This window comes from Pristis pectinata, chromosome 20 (assembly GCF_009764475.1).
Source record: "Pristis pectinata isolate sPriPec2 chromosome 20, sPriPec2.1.pri, whole genome shotgun sequence".
NCBI lineage: Eukaryota > Metazoa > Chordata > Chondrichthyes > Rhinopristiformes > Pristidae > Pristis > Pristis pectinata.
Genome location: NC_067424.1, coordinates 30,836,384 through 30,854,226, shown reverse-complemented (window position 1 = coordinate 30,854,226; position 17,843 = coordinate 30,836,384). Strand labels below are relative to the sequence as shown.

At 41.2% G+C, this 17,843-nt stretch overlaps 1 long non-coding RNA gene across 1 annotated transcript; it reads right to left on the bottom strand.

Annotated features, from left to right (window-relative positions):
- Positions 1-345: 345 nt before the first annotated feature.
- LOC127580951 (uncharacterized) lies at positions 346-11,705 on the bottom strand. The gene is made up of 3 exons (XR_007957911.1): positions 11,620-11,705; positions 9,302-9,355; positions 346-495 (listed from the first exon to the last, which is right to left on the bottom strand). It is a non-coding gene; the product is annotated as an uncharacterized LOC127580951 (long non-coding RNA).
- Positions 11,706-17,843: the final 6,138 nt, after the last annotated feature.

Genomic DNA, 17,843 nt, shown 5'->3' with positions numbered 1-17,843 from the left:
GATGCGATGAAGTGATCTGTATAGATGGCATGCAAAACCAAGTTTTTCGCTGTATCTCGGTACATGTGACAATAATAAACCAATTTACCAAGCTACCCACTACAGTGTCCTAAACTTCTGGTGTCTGAGCTAGTGGCTGAAAGTATCAAATCAGGAGACAGAGTTCCATACTCATTATTCTCTTTCTACACCCCCCCCCCCCCCCCACCATCACCACCTGGTGAGTGTGAATTCTTGGCTACCTGAAAAAGCAAGAGTTATAGTGAGGCACAGGATACTTGTAAAAGGTACATACTTAGGCCACCAATGACCTATAAATCTGAAGAGAGTTTGGAATGGCAGGAATTGGGATGTAAGCACTCAGTTTTCCTTAGTGCTTTCTGCGCAGTCTCTGGACATGGAATCAGTGACAACCTCTACAATGTTGCGCGGCACTCTGCCAGGAGTGAGCTGTTGGAGTTATGCTTGTTTTCTCCCGATGGGTGCCACCTTGTCCTGCAAGAGAGAGAGAGGGGAATGTCTTAATGGTGTGCCTGCTGTGCTTTAATAGCTATAACCGTTTAACAGCTGTAGGGATGTAGGTTGGCGGAGTAAAGCAATGTTACGTGTGTTAGGGTGTGGTATCAAATTCGAATGTTACAGTCCAACTGACTGACAGATTGTTGGTAGGTGGGTTAAAAAGTGTCAGGCCCATGATATAGTTGGCAGAAGATGGGTTTTAATGATGCATCTACTGACCTTGACCATGAGTCTACGTCCTTGGGGCTTGACTCCCTGCAGTCACCACATTTTCTGCCTCCTCTTTCTGCCACATCACTAGGTTCCTCAAGAATTTACAGTCCTCCTGTGAATAGAGGACTACTCTCCTCTCTACCTCATCTACCAAGGAGTCCAGAGCCTCATTGAAAGTGACATGCACTGCCACTTCTTCCAACAAGTTGCTCCGTACTCTGGATGGACTTCCACCCCTGGTTCTGGTCAAAAGGCTCCTCCCATTTAAGAGAAGAACGTGAGGTTTTAATCAATACAGGCAAGCCTGAGCTGGTGGCAGGAGCACAGGCATCTGGGCCCTGTGGATTTGTACTAAGGTAATAAGCAGCAGGGTTAACACCAGCTGCTCACTGAAATACCATTAATGAGCTTGTAAGGTAAATTTTGTGTGAAACTTAACACCATTAAAATGGTGCAGGTTATTCGCATAATGCAACCCCAGCACCCTCCAGTTTAGCCATTGCTGTGTTTCGCTGCTCTATATGTTTTCCAGGTGTTCACTGCAGCTCCAGATTTGCACTGGCATTTAACTTGCAGCATGACCTTCAGAATGAACTTCCAGAGACTGGACACTGACAGCACCACGAGATCATTCGGAGGAGGTCATCACAGGCAGTGCTGGCTTCACACCCGCTGCACTTCAACATCAACTGATCTGAAGGAGACATTAGAAAGATTTTCCTGTTGCTCCTTCACTGGCATTAAAAATTTAACTGACATTTAGATACTGTTGATCAGAGCTCTGCACCTTCCTGTGCAAACTGCACTTTGCCCTTTCGGGAAACAATTAGCAGCCAGCCATACAACATACTGTACGAGCAGCCTGGTGGCCCCAAAGGCTTTCATATGCTGGCCATTAACATTGCAAATTGCAGCCATCTGTTCACTCTGCTTAATCTTATCACTTGAATTAATCTTATCAAGGACCCTGAATTGATGTAAGACTGGCAGAGAATGTTAAATGATATGTTGTAAACAAGAGTTGAGCCAAAGTTCAGAACGAATATTGGTCAAAATCAATTTGAGCACAATCAATAATCTGGTTTGTTTTCAATTACAACAACAATAATCTGAAGTACCCATACACTGGAAGACTTCTCAGGTCGTATTAACTTTGGCCATATTCTGAAACGGCCAGGAGCAAGTAAGCCTAAAGTTATATACTTCTACACATCTTCGTGCTTAGCAGCCCAAGCAAGGAGACCTATTTTGAGGTTTTGTGCTGGATGTTAGCTATGTTTGGCACGCTGGCCTTCATCAGTCAGGGCATTGAGGATAAGAGCTGGGAAGTTATGTTGCAGTTATGTAAGACGTTGATGAGGCCACACTTGAAGCATTGTGGACCGTTTTCGTCGCCTTGTTAGAGGAAAGATGTTATTAAACTAGATCTAGATCTAGGCCCAGAGATCTACTAAACCACAGTCCCAAATTTTGCCTAACAGTTGGACCACATCAACGTTGGCAGAGATCAGGAGTGTTAAATGGGTTATCATCATTCTACAGCGATAAAAGAATTGCCTATCTGGCCATAAGAATAAAGAAGCAACACTTAGTTTCAAGGACCCTGATTACGTGTCAAGTTAAGTTCCTTACGCTTGCATATGCTTACTGAAGACCAATCATGCTGGAAGTGCATAAAGATGCCAAGTCCCCAGGAGGAATAGCTTGATTACTGAAGAATTGTCTGGTTTAGAACACAGATCAACAATATTCTTGCTTCCATCCATTTGCTTGGGTTATGGGATAATTAGTCTCAGCTGTATGATAGTGAACATACTACAATTGACCTAAGAAACACTGAAATGAGGAGACAAGTAGGTCAAGGTTCACATGAAAACCCCAACGATCAGCCAGGTCACCAAATCCATCCATGTTCCAAAGGACAACTTGCCATTTTGGTAGGGTGAAAAAGCACTATCCACACCCACAGAGCTCTCTGGGGTCAGGAAAGTATTATATAAAACAGGGAAGGATACCCTGGGTCAGATTTTCCTACCAGTTGTTAGAAAACAGAGGGATTTGGTTCCCTCACGGGAAATCCTCATACCCATTGGCTGCATCTAGTATTATAACATTCCAGCTAAATTACTTGTTTCATTTCCTAACCAAATCCTTATTTCAAGGGATTATCCATGCTCGGCCTAGTTTGAGTGAAACCACATTTACTTCTGGAGATAATGAAAATCACTCCCAAGAAAGAATATCCTCTCCCTCAATAAATCACTTTTGTATGGGATGAGCTCCTTTGGTTTTATTGATGTCTAATATTAACCGATTGAGAAAATCTTTGCAAGACAGCATGTAAGGAAATTAGTTCTGATATTAAATAGGAAGCTAAGAGAAATATTTTTATAACAAATATACAGAATGTGAAGTGACATGAAATTCTGTACAGTTAGAACTAGCAGTAGATCTTCATGGTCTGTCATGTGGTATAAATGTTGCACAGATTTACAGCTAAGGAACTGGACATTATATCCTTTTGCTCAGTAGAAAATTATCACCCTAAAACCGACAGGTCCATTAAGTAATCTAAACTTATCGCTGGCGCTCACCTCTGAGCGTCAGTTATGAAACAGTGAAAAAAAAATACTTTGCACCTCAGGTCGTTCTCATTCAGCACTGCTAAATGTGTTATATGTTAGCGGCAAAGAGTCATCATACTTATGAAGGAAACCTTGAGAAGGTTTTGCACTTTTTACTGAAAAGATTTGGATGATTAGATAGCTATCCCCAGGATTAAAAATAATTACATAAGAACACAAGAAAATAGGAACGGGGCAGACCATTCAGCCCCTCAAACCTGTCCCACCATTCAATAAGATCATGGGTGATCTGTGCTGGCTTCAACTCCTCTTCTGTGCTAGTATCCTCTAACACTCAATTCATTGATCTTTCAAATATTCATCCATCTCCACCTTTAATACATCTAATGATCTGGCCTCCACCACTCTCAGAGGGAAAGAATTCCAGAGATTCACTACCATCTAAGAAATTTCTGTACACTTCAGTTTTAAATGACCGCCCCCTTATTTTGTAGCTACTGTATGTCCTGTTATTCATGACTCTCCCACTAGTGAAAACATCTCAACATCTACCTTGCCAAGCCCCCTTAGGATTTTATATGTTCAAATAAAATCACCCCTCATTCTTCTAAACTCCAAGGAATACAGACCCAAACTGTCCAGCCTCTCTTGATAGGACAATCCTCTTCATCCCAGGAATTAGCCTGGTGAATATCCTATGGACTATGTCCAATGCCACTATTTCCTTCTTTAGGTAAGGGGTCCAAAATTGTGCACAGTACTCCAGGTGCAGCCTCACCAACACCCTGTACAATGGTAACAAAACCTCCCTATTCTTAAACTCCAACCCTGTCGCACTAATGGCCAGCATGCCATTTGCCTTCTTAATTACATGTTGGACTTGTCTGTTAAATTTCTGTGATTCATGTACTAGAACACTTAGAACACTCTGTACCCTCACTCATTTGCAGTCTCTCTCTATTTAGATAACAACCCTTCTTTTGATTCCTCTGCATGACCTCACACTTCCCCACATTAAACTCCATTTGCCAGGTTTTCACCCAATCATTCAATCTATCTATGTCCCTTTGCAGAATCACAATGTCCTCTTCACAACATGACCTTCCAGCTAGTTCTGTATCATTGGCAAACTTGGAAACCTTACATTTCGTTCCCTCCTCCAGGTCATTACTGTGAATAGTAAATAATTGAGGGCCAAGAACCAATCCCTGGAGCACTACATTAGTAACTTGTTTTCTATGTGACAGACAGTCTTCAATCTATGCCAACACACTTCCTCCAACACCTTGGGCTCTTAATTTATGCATCAACCTCTTATGTGGCACCTTGTCAAATGCCTTTTAGAAATTTAAGTATACTACATCTACAGGGTCCCTTCTATCAACTCCCTGTCACGTCTTCAAAGACTTCACGCAAATTTGTCAAACATGATTTAGTTTTCATAAAACTATGTGACTAAATCTGATTATATTCAGCTTTTCTAAATGATTAGTTATCTCCTCTTTGATTATTAATTCTAGCCTCTTGCCAGCAATAGATGTTAAACTATAATTCCCTGCTTTCTGTCTCCCTCCTTATTGAACAAGGGAGTCAATCAGCTGTTTCCCAATCTTCTGGTACCCTCCCAGAATTTACCGAGTTTTGAACAATTTCAATCAATAGGTCCATACCTTTGCAGCCACTTTCTTTAAAACCATTGGCTACAGGCCATCAGGTCCTGGTGACTTGTCCATCCTTAGCCTCCTGAGTTTCTCTAATACTTTATCTCATGTGATTGGGATTTCTACAAGTTCTAAGAAGCAATCTCTGATGCTCTCCACAAATTCTTCTTCTACGATATTCTTGCCAGTTTGGTTAGTCCAATCAATATGTAAATTAAAATCTCCCATTACAATTGTAGTTCCCTTCAAACATACCCTAGGTATTTTCCTATTTAAGCTTTGCACCCATCAACAGTCACATTTTGGGGACCTATAGACTACTCCCACCCATGTATTCTTTCCACTGCTATTTATGGCTTCAACTCAAACCAATTCTACATTACTATCCCCGCCGCTATGTCACAACTCAGCACCACTCTGATACCTTCCTTGTTTACCATCGCTACCTCACCTCCTTTCCCTTTTGGCCCAGGCTTTTAGAACATCGTATAACCTGGAATATTGGGCACTCAGTCCTGGTCACCTGTGACTACGTCCCCATAATAGCTATGAGATTTCATTTATACGTTACGATCTGTGCTGTCAACTCATCTATCATATTGCAAATGCTACGTGCATTCAAATAAAGACAGTTAAGCTTTTTGTTTTACAGTTTTTACTAGCTCCAGTTTTGCTCTGCTGCGTACTTCTGTTTCCACTTTCTGTTCCAGCCTGTCACACTCTGCTTGTCAATGTTCCCCTCACTCTTCTGTGCCACCACCCTCTCATTTCCTCTTGACTTATTAAACATCCCATTCTTTGAGCCCTACCCCCTCCTGTTTGGTGTTAATCCCCGTGTACAACCCAATTTATGCAATCCTCCAGGACACTGATCCCAGCATAATTCAGGTGAAGCCCATTGCAATGCAACACCTCATTAGAGGTGCCAGTATCCCATGAATCAGAACCCATTTCTACTACATCAAGCTTTGAGCCAAGCATTTACCTCTTTAACCCTATTTATCCTTTGCCAAACTGCACATGGCTCAGATAATAATGTGATTATAAACCTTCTGGTTCTGCTTTTCAATCTTGCCCTGAGCTCTTCATAATCGTTCAGCAGAACCTCCTTCCTAGTCCTACCTATGTCATTTGTGCCTACATGGACCCTGCCAGTTGGATTCTCCCTCTCCCACTCCGTTATTCTCCAACCTGGATTAGATGTCCATAACACTAGCACCAGGCAGGCAACACAGCCTTTGGGACACTCTGTCTTTGCTGCAGAGAAGAGTGTCTGTTCCTCTAACTATGCTATCCCCGATGACCACTATGGTTCTCTTTTCTCCCCCCATTCGAATGGCTGTCTGTGCCATGGCGCTATGGACAGTTTGTACATCCTCCCTGCATTTCCCAACCTCAACCAGACAGGGAGCGAGAACCTCGTACCTGTTGGACAATGGTAAGGGCTGAACCTTCTCTGGAATTATCCCCTGGATCACTCTGCCTCCCTCTTTTGTGGTCACACTGTTCTGTCCCCGACATTTCAAAATTGGTTACACCAAGGGAAAGTAACAAGATTGCAAAAAATTAAAGTGATCACATAAAAGAAAATACAAGAAAAAAAACTGCAAAATTAAAGTCTGATAAAATGTGTGGAATTCTATAAAACAAGCGGTGCTAAGGAAGAATGTAGGCATAATTTACTGTAAAAAGAGAATTAAAGAGTTGCTGAGAAAAGAAGGAAATTAAAAGACGTGGAGAGTATAGGGAATAAAACTAGGTGAATTTTACTGATGTGGAGAACAACAATGGCCAGACTCACTGAGCTGAGAGTCTGCTTTAGTGCTATACTATTGCACAATTCCAACAACCTACATACCATAAATTCAAGCTGCAAATCTTTGTTCTCACCGTAACGATCTGGCATTCTGTTCCAAGGCATAACTCCTCCTTACAGTTTCCTAAGGCTATATTTGTTACCACTGCAGGTCATAATGTGGATATACACACAGAGACATAGAAAGAGCACAAATAAATTGAGAAATTTACATAGAAAGAGATAAGAGTACAAAAATATATACTGTATATAGAGAGAGAGATGGAGGGAGAGACAGAGGGATGGAGGAGAAAGATCTATGGAAAGGAAAGTACAAATACTGTACATAACCAACAAGCAAGCAGCACTGGACCAGCATTAGGCAATAGCTGAGAGAATAAAAATCACCCTGGTGGATAAATTAGTGCAGAGATTATTTTTCTTGCTTATTATGCTTTGTTAAAATACATTCAGATATAATTTTAGACCGACTTTTATTTATAGTTTGCCAACCAATCCTAAGTCTTTCAGCAGGTCAAATGGATGAAGTCAATATTGTAATGAAGGGTCCTTAACCTGACACATTGACTGGTTCTCTCCCCACTCATGCTGCTTGGTCTGCTGAATGCTTCCAGCATTTTCTGTTTTTGATTCTGTCCTGCTACTTCAAATAATAAGTTTTGAGCTTTCATTTCCTGAAATACATTCATTGAATGAACTCATATATTCTTCTTTGATGTACTTAACTTAAAATCTGATGAATAAATCCTATTGCAGTCCTTGGTAGTCTGGTCTTAATGAAATATTGTACTGCCTTCTCCTTCAGATTGATGGGCGTAGCCAGAGCTAAGCGCACTAATGGGATATTCATCAAACAACATCACTAAAACAGACTTTTAGATCGATATCACCATTTGCCTTTGAGATCTTGTTGTGCATAAATTTGCTGCTGCATTTTCTACGCTATCACAATGACAACATTTCCAAAATTACCTCACTGGCATAAAGCAATTTAGAATGTTCTGAAAGTGATGTGGAAGTCTCTATATAAATGCAAAAACCCAACCTCAGATTCATCCTAAATTTCTTGATGTCTGCTTTCAAATTGTTCCATGTTATTTAATCACTCCAGTCAGATCAGAATGTAGTAGAGTAATAGTGACAATACTTTGATCTGGATTATGTCCAGTTTCTGAAAATGACCCATCTATAAACTCATCCTTTCATTCAGTCCTGCACATTGCATTCAAAGGGAAGTGGTTCACTGTGGGCCCAGATTTTCCAGGTTATTCACAACTCGTTCAATTTTGACCTGGTGCTCAAACCACTAAATTTGTTTTTACTCTGCAATCTAAAATAAATCTAAAATCTACTTTGTGTAAATATACCATCAAGGAGGCAATTGGCTATGACATGCCTCAGTTGATCCCTGTCTCAAGAATTCTGCCTACGTTTTGTCTGTAGATTAGAGGTCTCACTGAACACCTACGTAGCTGCTTTCTCCTTAGCCAGATCATACTTGTTTTTAATAGAATGACAACTGGTGATCAGTGGGGCTTCATGAATTGTCAGTGTATTCGTTCAGCTGTATTTTCTGTTTCTGCAAAATGGGATCAAACCCACTGATAACTTTAGAAGTAATTACAGCTGGTGCCCATGTCTAAGAAAGCAATGTGCTTCAGGTATGCTATATAAAAAAAACAGGCATAATACCTGGATGAATCAAATTTTAGACACATTTGCCTAGAAATTCAACCTGGTCAACATGCCATTAAGCAGTGCTATTACATCCTATTCTGCTTCTGAAATCCAATTCTGTTGTTCTTTATTCCTCCACTTCTGATAATCTTATGGGCACCTATCCTTCTGGCACACCATAATATTCCTAGCTAAAATGAAAACAACATGCTGCAAATACTCAACAAGTCATGTAGCTGCTGTGGAGAGAGAAACAGAGTCAATGTTTCGGGTTCAATAGCCTTGCTCAGAACTAGAAAGTGAGAAGACAAGGGGGAAGGAGGAAAGCGAACAAAGGAAATATCTGTGATAGGGCGAAGACCAAATTTGGCCAAGAGTCACGAATGCAGCAAATGCGATGGCTCCAGTCACATCTGTGTCAGGTGGATAATTTTGGAGTATAGAGTAGTCAATATAAAGTCCAAAGGGATAAATGTGCTTGGTGAACCACTGAATTCTCTGAAAAGATAAATGAAGCAGTATGCAAGTAATGAAGTCAAAGTTGAGTTTATTGTCAGATGCACAAGTACATGTGTGTACAGGTGCAATAAGAAACTTACTTGCAGCAGCATTACAGGCACATAGCATCATATAATCAGCATTCACAAGAAAAACATAAATTATCCACAATTTTTATGAGAAAACACAATTAGAACAAAACAAAACAAAGCCCATTTTAGTGCAAAGTGGCCATAGTATATTTAGATTTTAACAGGTCTTAGGAGTGACTGTCAGAATGAATGGAGTCAATGACAATTTCAGAATGGATGCTGAGCTGGCTATTTACTCACCTAAAACGCACAGCTTATTTCCTCAGCAGAATTCATTTTTCCACACCGAAGAGCCTATTTAAAGAGAGTCTCTATGAACTACAGCAAACAGATTCAGACTGAAACTACAGCGTAGCCTCCCAATAAACGCAGAATTATTTCTTCAGCAAATAGCAATGAGTGCGGGTAGTTCACCCAAATTAAATAATGTTGCCTTGTTTTTTTCATAACAATGCATCCTCCTGATTTGATTGAGACACAAGAGACTGCAGATGCTATAATCAAGAGCAACAAACAATCTGCTGAAGCAACTCAGCGGGTCAAGCAGCATCTGTGGTTGGAAAGGAATTATCAATATTTTGAGTCGAAACACTGATGCAGGGTCTTGAGCCGAAATATCAGCAGTTCCTTCCCGCCTCCAGATGTTGCTTGACCCGCTGTTCCTCCAGCAGATTGTTTGTTGCTCCTGATTTGATTGATGAGGAAGTACCCAACCATTTCCAATGTAGCCAGGATTTCTGATGACATTATATTCAACCTAAATATTTCCCAATGTGCACATGCCCAGAAAATAATCTCTTTCATCTTTACTCTCATCTTATGCCTTTGCACTGCATTAGGATGGATTTCAAAGAAGCAGTAAAGCCATTTTTTAGGAGCATTCTTATTTTGTTTGATATATTTTCCTTTTCTCTGCAAAGCCAATGAAGTGCTTCACAGGACACGTCGCAATGATGACTACTTCCCTTCAAATAAAAAAACGAGAAAACATTTTGTCCATTTTCTACTGCTTAGGTTTCATGATTATCATTTTTTATAAAAATGCTGGCCTGTCCGATGCATCTTAGAACAAGTTTATGTTTTATATTTAACAGGGAATTGTTGATTCCGAACTTTATTGATAGTAAAGATAGGGGACTCAGCTAATCTTTGAAGGATCAATTCTAAGAGGTGTATTGGACAGGACACTCTTTTTTAATTGTGTTATAAAATAGATTCAAGAGTACTATAACCAATTAGTGGAGATTGTGTTATTTTTCACTTCTATTGAATTTGGCTTATTTTATTGGCAGACTGAATGATCATTAATCTGTGATTCAAACCTGCACCCTTGGGATGAACTTAAGTGCCATAGCTCAGCAGATGCATCATTACTTGTCCTCCAAAGGTCATATTCAATGTTGCAGTATATTTTATCCCAATTAACCACACTTGGAAGATGATTAAGAATAATTACAGTGAAAGAATCACTTCATATGATGTGATATTACACACATCATGTAGAATTGCATAAAATTTATATCACTGAAAATGGCCATTTGCCCCAAATAATCTATGTGGGTGTTTACGTTCTATGTAAATCTCCTCTTAAACTTTCATTTCATCTCATTACAATATCCTCCTGCTCTCCCATACACTGATCTAGCTTTCCCTTCAATGTAGCTATGCTATTGTTTCAAGTTCTCTCAGAAGCTTCTCCTGAACTTGTAGTGGATTGTTTAGTGACTAATTATATTCATTGGCCCATAATCGTGAGCTCCCCTAAAGTATATTTATCTAGAAACTGGGATGATATGCACACACAAACCATGTATAAGTCAGGCTAACTGGAAATAAGATGGTACTAGCAATCATTTACAATAGAAATAGTACCCATCAAGAAAATGGACTGGACACTTGAGTCCACCATTCACGTTGGTGCTTCCGATAGTTTATCCAGTATCAGATGCACACTTAATAAAGACATTTAGCTGATTTAGCGTCAATACAGCACAGAAACAGGCCCTTCGACCCTCCTATCTACACTAATCCCCTTTAACCGCATCGTTTTCTGCTTCACCCTGCTATGCCCGCACCCTCTTCACGTTGCCTGGTCTACTTCCAATCCGCCCCCCGCTCTCCCTGCGCCCCATTACACTTGGCTGGCTGCCCCTTCGCTCCGTCCATCCCTGCGCCTGGTTCACCCTACACGGTCCGCTAGGCCATCACCCTTTCGAGTCCGCTTGAGCTCCACCCTACCGTCTTCCCTCCAGGTCCGCTTGAACCCAGGCCTGCCTTTCAGGTCCGCTTTGAGCTCTTCCCCGCCGCCCGCTCCCTCTGCGCCTCACATGGTTCGCCCTCGCCCCCGCTCTGCCTCGTCAGCCTGGTTCATGCTTCCCCCACCCCCCACCTCCCACCTCCCACCTGGTGCACTGGCTCGTCGCCCTGCACTTCTGCACGTTGCCTGGTCTACTTCCAATCGCCCGCTCTCCCTGCGCCACATTGCACTTGGCTGGCTGCCCCTTCGCTCCGTCCATCCCTGCACCTGGTTCACCCTACACGGTCCGCTAGGCCATCACCCTTTCCAGTCCGCTTGAGCTCCAGCCTGCCGTCTTCCTTCCAGGTCCGCTTGAACCCAGGCCTGCCTTCTCACTTTTAGGTCCGCTTTGAGCTCCTCCCCGCCGCTTATTCCCTCCGCGCCCCGCCTCCTCAGCCTGGTTCATGCTTCTCCCCCACCTGGTGCACTGTTTCGTCGCCCTGCAGCACGTTGCCTGGTCTACTTCCAATCGACCCCCCACCCCCCGCTCTCCCTGCGCCGCATTACACTTGGCTGGCTGCCCCTTCGCTCCGTCCATCCCTGCGCCCGGTTCACCCTACACGGTCCGCTAGACCATCACCTTTTCAGGTCCGTTTCAGCTCCACCCGAACCCAGGCCTGCCTTCTCCCTTTCAGGTCCGCTTTAAGTGCCCATTTCTGCCCTTATCTGTAAAAACTGGGTGCAACTTTGTTGCTTTTGTTTTGTTACTGAGCCGGCATCAGGAAGACCTGGCTGGGCATCTTCAGAATTTACTGCAAGCTGCTCAAACATGTGCTCACTTTCCTTGCCACCGGATATTTTCCAGCTGTCATGTCTCACAACTTGCTGATCAGTGCAGCATCAGAGATGTCACCGGGACACTGTATTCACGTGCAGATGATTTTATCCACCATGTTTTCAAAGAGGAGCCAGTGGGTTGCGTTTGTCATTATTACTGGCTTTCCATTGACTGCACTCGTGTGTCCATATGAGCTCCCCTTAACACTTTTTTCAACCGAAAATGTTTCCATTCGCTAAATATGTAGGTGGCTATGGATCATTCAGTGTGTGGATGTAATGTTTTTGGGAAGCATACATAACACCTTCATTGTCAAGGAGACTGAACTACCTGGCATTTTCTGCAGCCAGCAATGCTCAGAGGCATAGACCCCGGGAGACAAGGACTACTTACCTAGTTTCTCACACCTGCTCACAGTCCTTCAACAGACGTGCCACTCTGAGAGCCACAGAAGCACCAGACTGGTTGCAGGAAAGATAAATGACATTCGGGTTCCTGCTTCAGTCTGAGAGTGCCCTGCGATGCACACCCAATGGATGTGGAGACTTCACCACCGTGCACTGTACACTGTACAGTCCAGTTGTACAATGACAGCAGCAGGTACTAGAGGAAAAGCAGTGTGGAGACCTGGAGGAATGCAATGTGCAGAGCTGGTCTTGATAACTGTTGTAACAGTAAGCAAGCAGGGATAAGAACTGCAAGACAGCAATGGACCTTACATTGGAGATTAGAAGGAATCACTGCCAGAACAACAAGGCAGCTGTGGCCTGAGCTTAAATATTTCACAACTATTTGATCCTATTCAAAGAGGTTGTTTTAAAAGGGAAAGCATCACACAATGTGCAGTCAAGGTTTAGCATGAGTATATATCACACATTTGAAATTAGCAAATGAAAATCTAAAAACTACAGACGCTGGAAATTTGGTCTAAGAACAGAAGTGCTTTTGACCTGCAATGTTGGCTCTGTTTATTTCACTACAGATGCTGCCTGACTTGCTGAGTGTTTCCAGCATTTTCTGCCTCTCTTATATACATATTAAGTTAGCAACTTTTGCAGGTGTGGCGTTGCAGGAATGCAATGACAACGGCAATTACCACAGTTGTGCGGCTTACCTCTGCACTATTGAACATATTATTGACACAACATGGGAATGCTTTTCAATGCTTTTGAGGATAGTTTACAGCAGCGAAATTGCAAAATATATAATCATGAAAATTATAACATATTTCAGTAAAATAAAACACCCTGCTGCCATTCCCAGTTCACAAAGCTATGAGTGGGTCTACAGATTCCACCAGCATACCACAGAAGGTCTACACGTCCCACCAGCATACCACAGAATCCTCTATGTGGCTGCAGTCTGATTTCTGAAAGGCTGCTCTCCTTCATGTTCAGCCTGCACGGATGTCCTTGATAAAGGGAAATACCCTCCAGTTCCTGAACCTTTCTAACTAGGAAAGATACTGCCATTGTTTTATAATCACTGGGTCAAAATCCTGGAATTCTACAAGTATTGTTGGGAGTACATTCACTACCAGGACTGCTGTGATTTATAAACACAGCTCACCACCACCCTTTCAAAGGTAATTTAGGATGATTACTAAATGGGGACTTTGCTAGAGCTGTCCATGTCCATGAGAGAATATCGGGGCAGAAGTTGGCCATTAAGCAACTCAGCAGTTGTCCTTCTATAACATGATGTTTATTCTCGACCTCACTTCAACTTTTTTGACCCATTTCCATATCTCCTGGCTGTCTTGGTATCCAAAATCCATCAGGTTCAGCCTTGAATATATTCCATGTCTGAACATCCACAACCCTCTGTAGAAGAAAATTCCAAAGGTTGTCCACTCACAGAGTAATGAATGCTGTTCTTACCTGAACTCGGGATGATTGAACCTTTATCCTGAAACAATGTCCTCAGTTCTATACTCTGCAGCTTGAGGAAATAGGCTCTCAACAATTATCTTGCGAATTCCTTGCTGAATTTTGCCTGTTTCATTGAGATGCAATTTCATCTTTCTAAATTCAAGTGAGTTTGGGCCATTTCTGCTGCAACTTGCCTCATAGGAACACTCCCTCACATCTTCAAGGCAATTATAACCTTTCTTAAGAACAGAGGCCAAACCCGCAAATCATATTCCAGTCCAATTTCACCAAAGTCCTGTGCAATTGCAACAAGATTTTTTTTAAGCTTGTACTCCATACACCCTGCAATAAAGGCCAACATACTACTTGCTTTCTCAATTGCTTTTTGTGCTTCATGGGCAAGCATACCCAGATCCCTTGGCACACCAACGATTATTGTTTTCAGGCTTTCTAAAATAATTCTTGTTTCCTATTCTACTTCTCAAGTGAATAACCACACACTTCCTCACATTGTACTCAGAATATAAGGAACTGTTGAATCAATGAATGAGGGAAGGTTCTGCTGAAAGGTCAGATAAATAGGGAAGGGGAATATCCACATCATCATAAACAACAGTGCCTGTTTCTGCTAGCAATCTTTTGTAGTTCTCCTGGAGACATTTACCATAAATCAAAGAGAATAATTTGGAATAGAACAGCAGCAGATTGAAGGGCACAGCTTCAAATTAGCAAAAGACAAACTTATGACTAACATCAGAAAATTCTTTACATGGAGTTGAATCAAGACAGAGAAAGGATTATGGTGCAGATTAGTAGAGTATGATTTAAAAAACACAATTGAGTGTTCTGATACAGAGACTGTAGACTCAGGATGGAGGAGCTGGAAAAGGATGCCTTTACACGTTAAGCCTGTTCGTCCATAACAGTGAAGGTCAAAGGTTGCTGATTAACCCACAAGATCATAAATCTTCCCAGCATTAAACAAAATGCTATGCATTTGAGGATCAGGATCAGAATGAATTCAATAGATTATCAGAGATTCTGTTCAGTTTGCTTCAATTTTGACATCACATTTAGAAAAAAAAACAAATTTTCTAAAAATTCAGTTCCAAACTAAATAAAATTCTGTGTGTGTTTTATGTGTTGCTTGTAATGGCAGGAAACTTTCTAATGCTGACTTTTGTTTTGTTCTGATTTATGGTTCCGACATAATAGCTTATGAAAATCAATAAGATTTCATTTAAGTTTTAACCTTGGACCAGCATGGAAACTACGTTGACAGTTCAATCCGTGCAAAAGAAATTTTGTTGGTCATTCCTTTATGTGATTGAATGGAAATTGCTGCTTTAGATTCTACAACTGAAGAACAAACCGCACACAAAAAAATCTATTGAGAATATCTAAATACTCTTCATAGCTCAGTAGTTTGCTGCCTAGTGCAATATTGAGCCACATCATTCTGAGGGTTACAGTTTAATCACCAACCCTGCCCAACTCCCTGGCTACTGTTGCATGCTGAATAAGTGTTGTTGGCAGCATAGACAATCTATTTAACCTCGAGATGAACTTCCATTTCCAAAACCTTTCCACAGCAAAAGACCACTTACTTAAAATCACTTACCTTTGTCCAACCTTAGATCATCTGCTGCTACAATGCTACAATGCTTAATCACGCCTTTATTAAACTCTATGCTCAATTATTCTGATTTGCTTGTGACTTTGTTATTCTCCAGTTCTGTAATGTGCATGCTCACTTTGCCCCAGATGTGGAATCCACACTGACAGAAAATACTGAAAAGAGAAAAAGTTAATGTTTCAGTTTAAAGACACTTAGAAGTGAAACGTTACCTCTGATACTCTTTCCACAGGCGCTGCCTGACCTGTTGAGTATCTCCAACAGTTTCTGTTTTATTTCAGATTTGCAACATCTGTAGCTCTTTGTAGAATCCATCCTACGTATTTCTAACATCTGCTGTTCGACCAGGATTGCCAGCAGTCCCTTATTATTTATGACTTCCAGATCTAAAAGGAAATCTGGCTGTCCTGTATGACTTTGATACAGGATACCCGTTTTCCCACTTAATAAAAAAAGAGAGTCTGGGGTCAGGGATTGGAATCTCCAGGCCAGCCCAAACACCATAAAAGAATCTAAATAACTTCCAATGGAAAAGAATGTAAGTACTTGTAGTTACAAATTGAACCCAGGTTGCTGGCGCTGTAATAGTGTTACGCTAACCGCTACACTACTGTCATTATAAGTTCCTTTGCCTCATAAAGTTGACTATAAGTGAACAATCTTTTATTGTCTAGGAATGCTAATTTAACACTTTAGACCTCATTGAGAAATGAGTGTTAACTTGGCCTTGTGTGATTTTTTCAAGAGCACTTGTAACACAGAATATGCACATTATTTCCTGTGTATTTATGGCCACAGAAATGAAGAAAAATAATGTTGGTCAAAATCCAAAAGAAACGAGTATTAGCAAAAATAATATTAGAAAAGTTGGTGAGACTAAAAGTTAGTAAATCCCACAGACATGATAATCTGCATCCCAGAGGTTTGAAAGAGATGGAAATATAGTTAAGTCTCTAGTTATCATTTCACAAAGTTCTATAGGTTCTGGAATTGTTCTTGTGGACTGGAAGTTTGCAAATGTGACCCCATTACTTAAGAAAGGAGGGAGAGAGAAGACCAGGAACTACCGACCTGTTAATCTAGTGTCAGGAATAGGGAAAATGCTGGACTCTATAACAAAGGATGTGATAACAAAACACCTTTAAAAATTAGCAATGTCACCATGGATATATGAAAGGAAAATCATACTTGACTGATCATCTGGAGCTCTTTGAGGATATGACAGATGAAATAGACAAGGGAGACCAGTGGATGTGGTGCATTTGGATTTAGAGAAGGCTTACAGAAGGTCCCAGACAAGAGTCAATAAGGTGAGAACACATGGAATCAGGAGTAATCTACTGATGTGGATTAATAACATGTTATTAGACAGAAAGTAAACAATGAGACCAGAACAGGTGTTTCTCAGGTTGGTAGGCTGTGACGATAGGGTACTGCAGGCTTCGATGCATGGGTCCAGCTATTCATAATCTATATTAGCAATTTGTAAGATTGGACCAAATGTTATATTTCCAAGTTTGCTGATGACTCAAAATTATGTGGAACTGTGAGTACAGAGATCAATGCAAACAGGCTTGTAGGAGATATAGACAAACTCAGTGAGTAGGCAAGAACATGGCAGATGCAATATAACGTAGACAAATGTGAAGATATCCACTTTGGTGCACAAAACAGAAATTGTTTTGGTGCACAAAACAGTATTTTTTAAGTGGTGTGAGATTGTGTAGTGTTGATGCTCAATGAGGTTAAGGCGTCCTTCTACACGAGTCATTGAAAGCCAGCTTGCAGGTGCGGCAAGTGATTAGGGAGGCATGAGGAATATTGACCTTTATTACAAGAGGATTTGGATATAGGAGTAAAGATATATCAGTGCAATTATATAGGGCCTGGGTGAGACCACACATGGAATATTGTGTAAAATCTTGGTCTCCTTTCCCAAAAACGAATGTACTTACCATAGAGGGAGCGTGGCAAAGATTTACTAAACTGATTCCAGGGATAGTGGGTTTGACAGTATGAGGAGAGATTGCGTAGATAAGACCTGTATTCTCTAGAGTTTAGAAGAATGAAAGGATACCTCATTAAAACTTACAAAATTCTTACAGAGATCGACATTGTGAGTGGAGGGAGGATGTTTCCCTGTCTGAGGTGTCTAGAATCAGGCATCGTGGTCTCAGAATTAGGATATACCATTTAGGACT